We start from the raw sequence: 15312 nt of genomic DNA on the forward strand, positions 1-15312 counted from the left end.
CAAGGGCCTGCCCCGACCAAGCCCGAACGGGTGGATTTTTCCCGAATCATTAGGGCTTTGGGCCAAGATCGGGCCTAAGATTAGCCCTGGAATTCGAGGCCAGGATAGGTCTTGCCCCGGCTTGAAAATCAATCATATATACCTATAATAATTTTAATATTTGAAAATCAATTATACATTATACAATGACAAATTATAGTTGTGTAAGTATTTTATGAAACTATATACAAATAGGTAATAAATAAAACTAGATTAAATATAATAAATCATTATAAATATTTGTAATATACATATTATACATAATATGTTAATGCTATGAAACAAAAATTATACATTCAATATTATATATTATACATTATATATGGTATACATATGACATTATATATTATATATTATATATGGTATATACTATATAAGTATAATGTATATAACATATATATGTTGTACATTATAATTTATACATTATATGCTATTATCTATAATATATATGTAATATATTATTTGTTGTTTTGATTGATTATAATGAATCAATAAATCATTATAATTTATTTTTTTGTCCCTCACTGAATCATTATTTCAATTCTATTACCTAATTGGCTATGTTATATTGTGATAGCTATTTATTTAGAATTTATTATAATATATATGGTAGTTATTTATTTAAAATTTATTATAATATATATTTATAATGTATCATATGTAATACATTATATATTAAAGAGACATTATATATGTTGTATGATTTTAGACCCCACAAGACACACACAATCCTTTCTTCTTTATCCGTAATTCCAATGCGACACAAAAAAATCTATAAGCCCACATTGAGGTATACTTAGTTATGCTTTAAGTCCCTTAGTTTTACTTGTTTCAAAGAAAATTTGAAAATTAGAATTTGTGATTTCGCCGCGGCAAAGGAGTTTCGTCGCCACGACCTTGTACACACTGCCTAAATCAGTTCTTAGAATTGCAGTCTTCGCCGTGGAAGGAAGAAAGTCGTCGCGGCAATGTCACTTTGCAATGGTTTGCCGAGGCAAGAAAAAGCTTCGTAGGGGCAAAAAACTTTTTGGAATTTTTGAGAAAATTCTAGAAAACTTCCTTAAGGGCAAAATGGTCATTCCACCCTGAATTAGTTGAAAATTAGGGAGTGAAAAGTATTAGATTTCATGGAAAATGCAATGGAAATAGGGTATTATTGTAACTGACTAAAGGGCAAAGATGGAATTTCATAGAAGTACAAGGCAAAATGGGAAGCATAAGTATAAATGAGATATTAAGGGTTCAAGAATGAAAACCCTACCATTCTCTACCCCTCACACGCCACTTTCATCCCCAATTCTCTCAATTTCTTCATCAATTTCCAGGCAATTTAGAGAATTTTTTGGTTGAATTTTGGTAGATATCAATCCTAAGCATACAAGGTAAGATTCTTGCAATAAATTGAGAGTAATTTTTAAAGTGTTGAATTCTTATAGTTTATAGTTAGGGTTTAGAAGAAGAGGAAGTCTATCAAAGAGAGATATTCTAGTGTGGAACTACCCAAGATCAAGGTAGTAAATCCAACCTTTAAGCAATATTGAGTGAGAATTTTCTTATATGTATTCATATGCTTGATTATTGAGAATTGATGATGGAATTGATGATGATCCAGGTTTAGAATTCCACCATGAGGAGTGATGATTGTGTGTATAGAAATTGATGGAAGTTGGATGAGTTAAGAAAGAATTTGAGTAGAGTTATGGAGTGTATTTCCTGGCCAGTTGGAAGTTGTTTTTAGGAAGCTTTGCTCGAAAATTTTGGTGTTAGAGATTGTTATGGATGTACACCTTAGTGCTTTATTTGTGCATACAAAGTGTTTGATGAAATTTCATAGAGAAGTCATGTATAGTATGTTGTTTATTATTTTGATATGAGTTTTTAGATGGTGAGAAAGTAGAGAATGCATGTTTACATGCCATTTGCATTCTTGCATTTAATTATTTGAATTGAAAAGAACAATAGGAAAGTCCACTACATGCATACATGCATATAAGCACACTAAGAATAGAGAGAAAGAAAAGTGCTAAAGAAAGAAATTGAATACTAATTTCTAAAAGAAATAAGAGAAAAAAAGGTTGTTGCGATGGGAATCCGTGAGTGACAAGAAGAAAAATATTCCCACATGTACGCCGCCTTCAGTGAGCGGCCTAGAATAGAAGAAGAATTTGTACAGTCAGTAAGAGTGCATGTGGATGAGGACTGTACCCAAAGAATATACTTACATGCACGCTGCCTTTAGTGAGCGGCCTAAAAGAAGAAGATTTGTACAGTTCATGAAGTGCATGTAGATGAGTGTACTCACTCACACGGCCAGGTTCCGAATCCATGCCTCAACCGAGTCCGATCGTAGAGAATAAGAAAGAAGAGAATAGAAGGAGAAGAATAAGAAGAAAGAATATAAAGAAAATAATAAAGAGAAGAAAGAGATATAAAGAAAGAAAGAATAAAAGAAAAAGAAAGAAACACAGAGAAGAAAGAATTCAATATGAGCAACGGAGATAGAAGGGTAGCATAACGGATTTACTTACTAAGCAATTAGTGCTCACTCCGTTGATTTCTCTGTTTGCAAGAAAGGTAGAAGCGGTCGGATGGGATGTCGAGAGCGAGGAGAATGGCACTACTGCCCACTGTTTTTGAGTTTATGTATATGACCCTTTTATTAATGAAAGAAATTTTTGGGCACACTATTTTGTACTTAACTACATATATATTTTCTATGATAATTTAGTGACTTCATATATATTTCTCAAGTATACTAACTAGAAAGAGTTTTACAAAATCCATTTCTTTTTTGTCGCGATTCCAATTGTGCTGTAAATTTTTTACTTTATTGAACTAGAAGAACACTTAATTAATTGTTTATAGACAGGTGATTGGAAAGAGAAGCATTATCATGCCTATATCATCCTTTAATTTTCTATCTTCTAGATATCTTCTAGATTGGCTTTGAAAGTACTCTTGTTGCTTCACAAAGCATTGATTTTTGTTTAGGGCTACTATCCCACACCTCCCTGAGGTTTCAGCTTCAGTTACTCAAGCTGAAGGTATGAAAAGTTAGCCATACCTCCTCCACATTTGGAGAATTATCCATACCTCCCTTATTGGCCTTAATTGATAAATTTCTTCCGTATAATTTATTTTTTAATCTTATGAGATTGATTAATATCAAACTCTTTTTATTCCGACAGTATTAAAAAACCCTTGCCCATAGAAATATATTAGATTTCCATTTAAGTCTATTTGTTCTTTCCCATCATTTTCAATCTAAAAAAATATTATTTATTCCTCCTACCTTATTGTTTTTTAAACATTAAAATGGTATAATAGTTTCCACATAATTTGTCATTTATTTATGAATTTTATTTTAATTTATTTTAAAGAAAAGACTAATTTTACCAAAATTCATTTTTTAAATTTTTCTTTCCTTAAATGTTTGTTTAAATGTGTTATATAAATATGTAACCTTCATTGAAGTTCAGGCCGATTTTTGGATTTGTATATATTTTTATTGAAGGATTTAAGAAATTTGTTGAGTTAGTAAGTGATGGAAGGGTAAAATAGACATTTAATTTAAAATTGGAAGGAAACAGAATATATCACTAACATAAGGGTGTTTTTTAATACTTTAAACATAGTGGATGAGTGTGATATTAATTGATCCATAGGGGTAAATAGTAGACCAAACATAAGAAATTTATCAATTAAGGCCATGAGGGGAGGTGTTAGACAATTCTTCAAATGTTAAGGAAGGTCAAAGATATTTTCTCACACCTTTGGGTGTCTGTGACTAAAATTGAAACCTCAGGGGGGGTTGGGTAATAGTTTTTTTGTTTATCATGTTTCTTTGATATCTTAATAAAAATTTAGATGTATGGATCCCATAAAACAATCATTCTTCTGTTGTTTCCATCTCCTTTCATTTAATATTTATATCACTTTGTCTATTTTTATCTACACATTTGTTTTAAGCCTTTTCCTTTCTAAATCCATACCAATTAAGATCTCTTTAAAAGACTAGTTTCTGATTGTTTAATCTTTAATTTTAATCTTCATCACTTGACTATAAAATAATTAACTTCACAAATATTGAGCAAGATAGTCCCGCAGATCAAGCCCCCGTTATTTTCTTGTTGGTAGGGGTATAAATGCATTAGGGTTAAAATGGTAAAATCATATGGACGCCCAATCAGTCCATGTTGTATGAAAGGCCCATGAGACACTCCTAAACCCATACTGTAGAAAGGGCACAACAAGAAGTTCAGAAGCCTGAAATAGGGCAAAGGGTAAACCAAATTCAAACCTATTCTAGCCCACAATCGTGGCCCAAAAGCCTAAACTTAGGCAGAAGGTCCATGAGGATAAAGCCCAAATAAGGCAAAATATAATCAAAAGTAGGCCTGAGCTAGCCCAAAGCCCAAGAGACAGCTAAAGAACTAAATTAGAGCTAGGTGGCGCAAGACTCCAAATGAACTTCCAAGCAATCAAAATGGTTTTCTTGAGAAGATCTTTAACTAGAGCAAAAATTCCCAATAAAAATTAAACCAGATCAAATTCCCAAATAGTTAGGCAAATTTACTTTGTGAAACTAATAGACTGGAAATCTTTCTTTAATATATAAAGTAAGCTTGTAAATAGTTTTCATTAATTGTTTCTAAAAGTTCACAAGCAATAATCTTTTGACAGATAAAGTTGTAAAGTTTTCTACATTTTCTTGTTTCAATAAATTTGTGTTGTTATGCTTAAGAGTTGAAATGTTGAAAGGACGTTGAATATTCTCATTTGACTAAGGGTGTTCAAAAGCGGTTAACCGACCGCTTTCCTAAATCGAACTGATTTTCATTTCAGAAATTTTCTTGAATCGAAACTAAATCGATTAACTGCTTTAAAAAACTAGTTAACCGGTTTTCCCTTAAATTGGATTAACTTTTTTTTTTTTTTAATTTTCCTGAATTAAATTGTAAACATCAACAATACATATCCAAATAAAAATTAAACATTCATACATATCCATTGATCATAACTAACATTACATTAAAAATTGATTGTGTGATAGTTGGTAAAGTTTTCTACATTTTCTTGTTTCAATAAATTTGTGTTGTTATGCTTAAGAGTTGAGATGTTGAAAGGACGTCGAATACTCTCATTTGGACTAGGGGTTTTCAGCGGTTAATCGGGGCCGGTTAACCGCTTTCTTAAACCGAACTGATTTTTCATTTAGAAATTTTCTTGAATCACACTGAACCAGTTAACTGCTTTGAAAAAACCGTTAACAGGTTTTTCCCTTAAATTGTAAACATCACAATACATATCCAAATAAAAATTAAACATTTAACATATCCATTGACCACGACTAACATTACATTAAAAATTATACAAATAAATTTAATTTTTATTTTATTTTAATTATATATCTGTTAAGAATTTTTTTTATTTTAATTAATATTTATATATATATATATATATTATACCATTGATCACAATAACATTACATTAAAAATTAATACAAATAAATTTTATTTTATTTTATTTTATTATATATCTGTTAGATTTTTTTTTTATTTTAATTTAATTTAATATATATATATATATAAATATATATATATATATATATATATTAGTAAACCCTTAATAAAACCGGTTTCGGTAACCATTTTGCATTTTCACCCAAACCAGAAAACCGAATCTAAAATCTGGTTTTTTTAATTCTTTGAACCGTAACCGAACCATTTTTTTGTTATCGGTTTTTCTCGGTTGTTCAGTTTTTGAATTTTTTTACACCCCTAATTTGGACATGATTAGCTTGTATGAGTTAACGGATTTTAATTCGCTGGCTGAATTGATAGAAACTTATTGTGAAATGTACACTTTTATCTAATTTGATCTATATGTTTTCTTTTAAATCAAAGATTGTAATTGTGTTGGTCTGGATTGAAATTGGATGCTTTTGAGATTGTCTTTAAAAATGAAGATATTGCTTGTAATTGTATAGTGAATGAAACTTTTCTTAATCTAAAAGGCGAAAACTAGAGTTTATTCCAATATAGAGTTTTACATCAATCATGATTACAATGATGATTGTATTGATTCTAGATTTGATCTTGATCTATGATAATATTTTTCTTTGGATAAATAAGATCAACATAGATCATATTAGCACACTAAATCATAATTTCAAATAGTTTACTAGCCACTTCGTATTTGGTTGAGGCAGGCTAAGAAAACTATATACATAACCAGTTACGAAGAAGATAATATCATCATCAGCTAGAATGGTTGCCAGCAAAATATGCTAATGGTCCAACATAGCAGCATTGATAATGTGGCGTGTTTCTGAGTGACTATAGTCACCGCGATCATCTGGGTACTGCATTTTGATTTGGACCACCCACAATGGCTCCAACTAAAATGTTAGGGTTAGGCTCGATGAGTAAAAGAATGGTTGGAAACCCTCATCACAACCTATGTTTTGTGGGTGATTTGATACAGAAGGCAAAGAAGACCCTCTATGATGAATTCTCCCTGGAAAATTTGGTCCAAATCCAACCATGTAACATTTTGATTGGGTTCACACCTAATATGTAGTCCACCTGAAATCCCCAAGATAAAAAATTGATCGATGAAAAGAAATCAAAAACAATTATGAAGATGAGTTAATGAATTAAGCAACTTGCCTGTCTTTTTGCAAGGTTTATCAAGTGATTTGGGGTGACCACTAATTGCCACAGTCAAAATTGTGCTGTGGGCTGTCATGTGCTTAGCATAAGTGGTAAGAAGAAATGTTGGTGTAACGTATTGTAGGTTACTTTCAGGTAGCTTAAACATGAGCCCACCTGCATTTCAATTAATACAACTCAGTAAATTATTAAATCCACCTTCTAAAAGATAATTATATTTGCACACATAATATTAATGGCGTGAAATTTTATAAGTTTACCTTGTGGTTATTAGTAGATGTCATCGGCGAGTTGGGTAAAATCTTGCACATGAATTTTCGGCTTCTGTCTATATTGCTCAAAATTTGTATCCTTGTTCAGTAAAGCTCGCTGGAAAATATAATCAAACAAAAATTGAATTAAAAAAAGATTCTGATATATTGCAATTTTTTTAATGGACTTGATAAGTGAAAAATTTACCCTTGCCAGGAGAACATGAGCTCCACATATTTGTTGTCCCAGCTGATATGTCAGTGCCACTATCATCTCCTACGGATTTCAGGAATTGAATAATTACATCATTGTTGCCCTAAAAAGCCATGCAGCTCCCCACTAAGCTCATCCTGTAAACATATGCACATAAATAATTAAGGGTATATTCAATATCATCTCCCATTTAGTTTGCTATTATCACAAGTACATTAATCACTCTACCAAAAAAAAAACCATCTTTTATATATGATATAATATAACTTTTGCAAGGTCTTTACAAGTTTTAAGTAAGATTTTTTATGAGTTTTCAATATTTTATAAAGAAATTTAAAACATTCCAAATTGTTAGATCTGTCTCTGGGTCAGGGCCAGACTTTCAAACTTGGGAGCCCATTATTTGAAAGCCCCAACTAAGGGGTCAACAAAGGAAATTCAATTTCATATTGAAATTATAAACAATATTATTCATTTTAAAAACTAATTTGAGGGCCCTCTTGGCCGTTGAGTAGATTCGTCATAATTCATAATCTACTTGTACTTTATGCAAACCCAAGTAAAGTGAACTATAATTCCCTATAAACAATTCGACAAAATCATGCCTTATTCTCATTCTTTATAAAACCCAACCCACAACATAAATTAATAAACTTTAGTAATTCCATCGGAGATTGGAAAAAATTAAATAAAATAAAGAATAAACATGCCTCAAACTTACAAAGTATATCCGGAATATGAACAATAAAAAGGCAAACCCAGATCCGAGAGAGTCACTATAAGCACCACGATATTGCATTGCAAATTGCATAACTTTTCTGGCTGTTCTTAGCAACAAATTTGAATATTTTAGATCAACTGTACTGAACACCATGGAGGCTGCCGCCAATGCCGCTGCGGTCTCTCCTGCCAGTCCGAGCCAGGTTTTGCTCTGTGAAACCGAGTACACGGACCTCACTGTGTCCATGTCTTCGTCTTTCCCAGCCTTGTGGTCAACATTGGGATCACCCACGCCAACGTAAGCTTGCCAGGGGTGGCTGTGGCACATTTTAGAAGGTAGTCTGTGGCCCAACGAATGGATGTTCTAGCGTTTGAGAGTTTGAGCCCAAATTTTTGCCGTATTCAAGTGCTCCAGGAGAGCATCGTGGTTGTGAAGGCCATTGGGAAGTTGAATTTTACGTTGTCTCCAGCATCGTAGTAGCCTCCAGTTAAATCCACCTGAAGGAAAAAAAAAAATTGTAAATAAAACACTATGTTACACTCGGAAAGTAAAACATTCCATATAACCAAAGTGAAAAATTAAACAACGCTTATCAAACACATTTTAAGAAGATTTGTACTTTGTAGTCTAATAACCACACGTGTCAATTGGAGGGAAAAGAAGCATGAAAATCATGGACAACGAACCACCAGAAGGAAACAAAAGGAAAATTTGAAGTTACAAAGTGAGCTCTACTCGACCAGCAATACAAATTTTGCAACCATCATTCTCAGTTCAACAAACGAAATTCACTCTTAAATTTAAAAATAATCAAGAAAAAATATTCAAAAAAAAATGACAAAGAAGAGTATACTTGGGCAAGCTTGCAATCTGAGAGGCCGGAGTTGGATCTCCAAGTGATTTGTTGAGTCTTGGGGAGTCTGCCTGACCTCTGGCCTTGAAAAAACAACAAAGATTTGCAAGAGCCTCTCCATAATTAGGGTTACCATGGACATTTTCCATGAAAAACAAAGAAAGACGCAGCAGCAAGCCAAAGAAGCTCCCCTTCTCGTCGCCATATTTTGGTATTTGCAAAAATGCCAAATGGGTTTATTCTGAAGAATTATTTATGGTTTAGTTTCACATGAGAGCGTTTATATAGGAGAAAGAGCTCAAGCCGGAGAAATGTATAAGCTTGGCTATTCAATATTAATAAAAGCATACAAGTATAGGTTCATATATTTCTATTCAAGGAAATAGAATATATGGAAAGATAATCATCCTATTAATAAAATTAATCAAAACTATAAATAAAATTAATCAAACTATAAGAAAAAAATATATTGTACAAATCATGATAATAAGGGAATAAAATCAGTTTATTCCTAATAAAGCTAAGTGTTAATATTATACCGCAATATTAGGCTTTTGCTTACTGCATGAGTAATTTTGTTATTAATTATTAAATATTGCCGATTTGATATGTTCACAGCGTGGCCAACATTTTAGGGTTTATAATGATGAAAATTACGTATCCATGCAATGTAATAATGTATGTAGAAAACAAAAGTTTTTATTCATTTGAGTTGACTCATGCTTGATCTCAATTTTATTTTTTTTTGATTCCCAAGTTAGTTGTTTCTTTTTCATTTTATTTTCTAATTATAGATATATAATCTTGCTAATAAAGCTTTACTTTTATTCCCTATAAATTCTTGATTTTACCTCTTTCATGGTAACTCAGTTGAAGAGTTAACTCGAATGCTAGCGATTTCTTCTGATACTGAAGTCTTACGATTAGGGATGGGCACAAAGCCTGTCCCCGTGGATTTTCCCGAATATTCGGGTTTGGCCAGGATGCCTAAGATATAGCCCGGATTCAGGCCAGATAGGTCTTGCCCAGCCCCATTTTGCCTCGGCCCCGAATCCCCAGCCCAGCCCAGCCCGTATTATATATTATTTTAATAATTAAAAATCAATCAATCATACATATATTAATTTTAATATTTGAAATAATCTATATACCTATAATAATTTTAATTTTGAAAATCAATCTATATACCTATCTATGTAAATATTATTTGTTGTTTTGATTGTTGTAATGAATCAATAAATCATTATAATTTTTTTTTTTTTTTTTTGTCCCTCATTGAATCATTATTTCAATTGTTTACATAATTGCCTATGTATATTGTGATGGCTATTATTTAAAATTTATTATAATATTGAAAGCTTTTCTGTATATTTGTCTATTGAGTAAAGAGTTACACGAATTCTCTTATAGAGGAGACACATCAATCATAATAACCAAAGAATAAAAATAGAAAACTAACTAAAAATTAGCTATCTAGCTGTACTAGCTGATTCCTAATTTACAGCTATCTAGCTGTACTAGCTAATCCTAATTTGACTTATTCTCATTTACACTAATAATTCTCTATAATTACAAATTTCTTTCCTTTTCTACACTCCCCCTCAAGCTGGTTTGAAGATATCCTCCATAACCAGCTTGCCAATAGCTTGTTGAATTGCCCAATAGGAACGCCTTTAGTACACATCTGCGACTTGTTGAGTAGTGGGAATGTAAGGCATACAGATCAATCCTTTCCCTAGTTTTTACTTGATGAAGTGTTTGTCGACCTCCACATGCTTTGTTCTATCATGAAGCACTGGATTATGAGCAATTGAAATGGCAACTTTATTGTCACAATACACTTTCATGGGTAGTGGATCAGAAACATTCTTCCAAGAGTCTCTTAATCCACAACAACTCACAAATCCCATGAGCAACTGATCTAAACTCAGCTTCTCGTTGCTTCTCGCCACCACATTATGCTTCTTACTTTGCCATGTAACAAGATTGCCACCATGAACGTGCAATAGCCAAAGTTGATCGTCTATCAATAACATTCCAGCCCATCCGCATCAATATAGGCTTCAACTTGCAAGTGCCCACGATTCTTGAATAACAAACCTCTTCCAGGAGTCCCTTTCAAATACCTGGAATTCTATAGACTGCATTGAAATGTTTCTGTCCGGCGAATGCATAAACTGACTAACCATGCTAACTGCAAATGCTATATCTGGACGAGTATGCGACAAGTAAATCAGTTTTCCAACAAGTCTCTGGTATTGTTCTCTGTCCAGGACTTCTTCAGGTTTAGGAGGCTGTAATTTGAGGTTAAGCTCAATAGGTGTTTCTGTTGGTTTACACCCTAGCAAGCCTATTTCATTAGCAAATCAAGGACATATTTACGTTGATTCCAAATATACTTCTTTGGATCTAGCAAACTCCATCCCAAGAAAGTATTTCAATGTCCCTAAATCCTTGATCTCGAAGTCGGCTGCAAGTCTCTTCTTCAGTCTTTCTAGTTCTTCATTGTCATCACCTGTCATACTATATCTCCACATAAACAATTAGAATAGCAACTCTACCTTCTCTACCATGTTTATAGAACATAGTATGATCAGCTAGGCTTTGACAATAGCCCAATTCTTCACCGATTTCCCAAATCTCTCAAACCAACTCTAGGGGACTGCTTGAGGCCATATAACGACTTCTTCATTCTACAGACTTTCTTTGATCCCAAATTTTTCTCAAAACTGGTGGAAAACTTATAAAACCTCTTCCTCAAGATCACCATTTAAAAAGACATTTTTTACATCCAATTGGTGTAATGGCCAGTTCAAATTTACAGCCATAGATACTAGAATTCTAATAGAGTTATCTTGGCTATTGAGCAAAGGTCTCCTGATAATCAATCCCATGGTTTGAGTGAACCCCTTAGCTACTAATCTTGCCTTATACCTTTCTATGCTACCATCCGCTTTACACTTCACAATAAAGACCCATTTGCAAACTTAGTCTACTTCTCCTTAGGCAATCAACTATCTCCCAATACCACTTCTCCTAAGAGCATTCATCTCTTCCATCACTGCTAATTTCCATTTTGGATCACCAAGAGCTTCCTGAATGTTTCTTGGGACAAACAGTGTGAGATTTTTAAGGTAAATGCCCTATGAGTGTGAGAAAGTTTGTCATAAGAAGATATTGAGCAACGGGATATATAGGATTCTAGTGCGATTTCAGATTCCTTTTCTAATAGCAATGGGAATATTAAGGTCGATGATTCTTTGCTAGGGAAAATATGGGAACTGAAGATGAGTTAGGATCGGACATGCTTGTGATATTTGCAGGTCCAATCCCCGAGGGTTGTGATTGATCATTACCAAGAGTAACTTGCTGCCTTTGACTCTTTTGATGATGTTTCTCTGAGTAAACCAGAAGCTCAGTGTTAGAATTATTTGATTCGGCTGTAGTAGTGATTCTCCCCCTGTTTCAGATACAATAATGTTTGGCATTATATTACCAGAACTTCCTCATTGTTCTCACATTGTTCCTGACTTGAAGGCAGGAAATGGTAGGAAGAGAGGAATGAGGTATAGTATCAAAATTACTTTTGGTAAAGGATTTGGAGATAAATCCGAAAAAATTTCTTCCATTACCTCAGTCTCCCCTGAAGAGAACTTTTGTGAAGTAGGATTTATTTTCAAAAAATGAGACATCCATACTCACATAATTTTCCTTGTTTAAGGATTATAGCACTTATATCCCTTTTTTATTGGAGGCATACCCTATGAACACACATTTTTCTGCCCTTAGATCAAGTTTGGACTGAGTGTTATTAGGTATACGAACAAGATATAGTACAGCCAAAAACCTTTAGGTAAATCTAATTGCACTCTAGAGAAGGGAAAACGTTTTTTAAAACATTCTAGAGGTGTGCTATATTTTAAAACACGTGTAGGCATTCTGTTAATTAAATAAGTTGTTGTTAAAACCACTTCTCCCCAAAGATATTTGGAATATTCATTGAAAACATTATAGCATGTGTTACTTCAAGTAAATGATTATTTTTTCTTTCAGCAATCCCATTTTCTGAGGAGTATCGACCAAGTGGACTGGTGATGAATACCTTTTCTTTCAAATTTTTTCCAAAATGCCTTTATAGTGTTCAATCCCATTACATTGTGAAGAACCCTAATTTTCTTTTGAAATTGATTTCAACCGTTGTGTAAATCTTTAAAAAAATTTCCAACTTCGAATTTTTCACTTATTAAGTAAACCCAACATAGCGGTGTGATCATCTATGATGTGACAAACCTTTTTTTTTTCTTTGAAAAGTAATGACTCTTGAAGGTCCCCAAACATCACTATGTATTAAATAAAATGATTTTGAAGGAATATAAGGTTTTGGCAAAGAAGTAGTACGATGACTTTTAGATAAGCAACAACTTTCACCATAAAATGATGAAAAATCCAAACCCTAAATAAAGTAGGAAACAAATGTTTAGATAAGGAAAGCTAGGATGTCCCAGTCTTAAATGCCGAAGCACTATTTGTTCATAAGCAGAATTAGAATAAACTACTAAGGCCCTAAGCCTTTTTATTCCCAGAGAAATCATCATCAAAGTAGTAAAGGCCACCAATCAACTTAGCACTGCCAATCTTCTTCCCCGAGTCTGGTCCTAAATTCATAGTAATCACAAAAAATCACTCGACAATTAGAATCTTTAGTTATTTTACTCACAGACAAAAGATTACAAGCTACCTTGGGAACATGGTGAACAGAATTAAGGTTTAGTTCTTCAGATAATTTAATCAAACCTTTCCTGCTATTGATGAGAAGTACCCCTTAGAATTAAAAAAAAAACTTTTAGGATGCCTCTGATACCATAAAGCTTTTCTGTATATTTGTCTATTGAGTAAAGAGTTACACGGATTTCTCTTATAGAGGAGAATACATCAAATCAGGAAAAAACCAAAATAAAAGCAGAAACTGACTAAAAATTAGCTATCTAGCTTACTAGCTAATTCCTAATTTAGCTATCTAGCTGTACTAGCTAATTCCAATTTGACGTATTCTCTTTACAACTAATAATTCTCTATAATTACAAATATTTCTTTCCTTTTCTACAAATATATATGGTAGTTATTTTTTAAAATTTTTATAATATATATGATATGTATCATATGTAGTACATTATATATAAAGAGACATTATATATGTTAATACTTATTATTTAATACAATAATACTAAATATTATACTGTTAATATGTAATATATTTATATAATGTTAATGTATATAATTATCATTTTGATATTTAGATTCATTATAATCATTAATCAGGGGCGGATCCAACACTTGTTGAGAGTGGGCATTTTAATAAAAATACTAATATGTATAATTTCTAGATTTTGGCCTACCCTAAAAACAATCTTTGGATTCGCTATTGATTATATATGTTAAATCATTATATTCTTTTTAATCATTATATTTTATAATAAGTTCCTTTGGTGGAATTCGCACCACTTGATAGTGTCTCTTTTGGCATCCGGTCTCAGTTTAGGTGGCCACTTAACTGTTGGACCCATCCCCTTCATTACAGCAACCACTTGTGCTGACTCGACATTTAGGTTGTACTCAAGGACCAAGAACACAGAAGAGCTGGGTTTATATGTAGGTTGAACTAGCGGCCAATCATACAGTTTCCAGTTGTTTTTGTTGGAATTCCATGCTAAAGCCGAGTTGTTTACTTCATACTGTCGCGCGTCTGGGCGCCTCTCACTATGATTTTGTCGGCGTTCCTCATAGGATGTATGCCTTCTCTGGTGTACCTCATCTTCTTCCTACCTTATCCAGAAGATCGCTCGGGCTAGGGCATCCTCCATTGAATTGTAACCCAGCTTGGTGAGGTCTTTATAAAGTTCCCTGTTGGGAAGTAGCCCCTTTCTAATAGCATCTACCGCGGGTTCAGGATGGGATTGATATCTTTTCTGTATTGAACTGACTAACATACTCATGCAACGGCTTTCCTCTTTTCTGATAAATCTTATGAGCCTATAAAGTTGTTAGGTAGGTTGGTGTATCATTGAAGGGTTGGGCTTGATGAACTGGAACCGAAGCTCTTGCACATGCATGCTTCCCTAAGATCCCGAGGTATGGAGATGGCGAACATCCTCTGTTTGTATAAAGTTATATGACCGTCTGGATCAGTCGTTCCCTCATATGGTTTCACGTTTGCGATGGAAAATTTTTGGGGCATCTTGACTAAGGCTATGGAGTCTACGAAAGGTGAGTCAACGTAACTATGGGGAAGGCTCTTCTTGGTTGGGATAGGTACTCCAGGTATGCGTCTCATCATAGCTTCCACATCAGCTACCTTCTTTGCTAATATCTGCTCAAGAGGGGAAGCTATGGACAAAAGGTTTGGGTCCATGGTTTGATGTTATGTGTTTCTCTCATTCAGTCTAGTGGGGCGAGCTAAGTCATTATAGTAGGCCTTGTGGTTATCTTGTGTTTTTTGGACTTCATTCATTCCTTCATACCGAGTCATCCCAAGTGTTACTGTTTAGGTGCTTCCACCGACA

At 33.3% G+C, this 15312-nt stretch overlaps 1 pseudogene; it reads right to left on the reverse strand.

The window, feature by feature from the left end:
• Positions 1 to 6299: 6299 nt before the first annotated feature.
• On the reverse strand, positions 6300 to 8901 carry LOC116130639 (annotated as a pseudogene).
• Positions 8902 to 15312: the final 6411 nt, after the last annotated feature.

Source organism: Pistacia vera, unplaced genomic scaffold, assembly GCF_008641045.1.
Source record: "Pistacia vera cultivar Batoury unplaced genomic scaffold, PisVer_v2 Contig223, whole genome shotgun sequence".
Classification (NCBI taxonomy): Eukaryota; Viridiplantae; Streptophyta; class Magnoliopsida; order Sapindales; family Anacardiaceae; genus Pistacia; species Pistacia vera.